The sequence below is a fragment of the Protopterus annectens genome, chromosome 2.part1, assembly GCF_019279795.1.
Source record: "Protopterus annectens isolate FY-2018-M chromosome 2.part1, PAN1.0, whole genome shotgun sequence".
Classification (NCBI taxonomy): Eukaryota; Metazoa; Chordata; order Ceratodontiformes; family Protopteridae; genus Protopterus; species Protopterus annectens.
In genome coordinates, this window is record NC_056729.1 from 1,819,743,632 (window position 1) to 1,819,744,632 (window position 1,001).

Below are 1,001 nucleotides of genomic sequence, written 5' to 3' on the forward strand. Positions count from 1 at the left end.
TAGCTGATGTCCTGTGCCACCTGAGATATAGTCAACTCTCAAGAAAGCAAGCACCTGCACGCCTACTGGCACTTCTACTTTAACTGCAGTTGCTCCTTGTGTGGCTTGCATGTTCCTTTCCAATCAATACCCAGCACATCTTCTCACGTGCTGCGCATATTTTACCCACCAAAAGGTGACAGCCATCTATGGATGCATTAACTCACTCAATCTCTGCAAACCCAACCCGCTGCAAAACCCAAACTGGCGTGACCCGCACGCTCTGCAAAGTGTCAGTGCACAATTCCTAATGGTTGCAGCTCCAGCGCAGTTTGCAAAAATGATGAGTTAGTCTTTTACCGAATACCTCTTCACTTGTTTTTATGGAGACATAATATACAATGCTCATCAGACATTTTTCCTCCATTGTATTAACACAAAGCTTATTCATAATATCTCCAAGGGATGATGGGTATTTGCTTACACCCGTTAAATCTCTGGTGTTTGAGTTTGTAGTGCGACGGAGAGGTTTCCCCTTTTTGCTGTACTTTTGGAGAAGGTGATCCTATGTCTCTGTGGCGCAATCGGTTAGCTGCTGCTCGGCTGTTAACCGAAAGGTTGGTGGTTCAAGCTTCACCCAGGGACGCTTCTTCTTGCTACTGAAGAGACCTCAGGTGCTGACCCGTTAATAAAACTGATCTTCCAGGCCGTACTTACTTTGGGGCAGTGAGGAAACCGGGTCAGGCTCCCTCAGTGATCGACCTGCCAGAGGGGCCTTGTGGCCACCTACCAACCTTGTAAAGATGTTTACTAAAAGAGCTGGCGTGGTTTTATTTCAAAAATACTTTAGCATCTGTGCATTTAAAACACATTTCGAACGTAATCTAAAGATCGCCGGGCAATTGTTTCTGTGCCCTTGCAATCTGTAAAAATCAACCGATATACTGTCGCACAGCAGAGCAGGATTTTTCTCAATTGAAGCAGTTTTATCTGAAGCAATCAAGAGCACATTTAAAGGTATC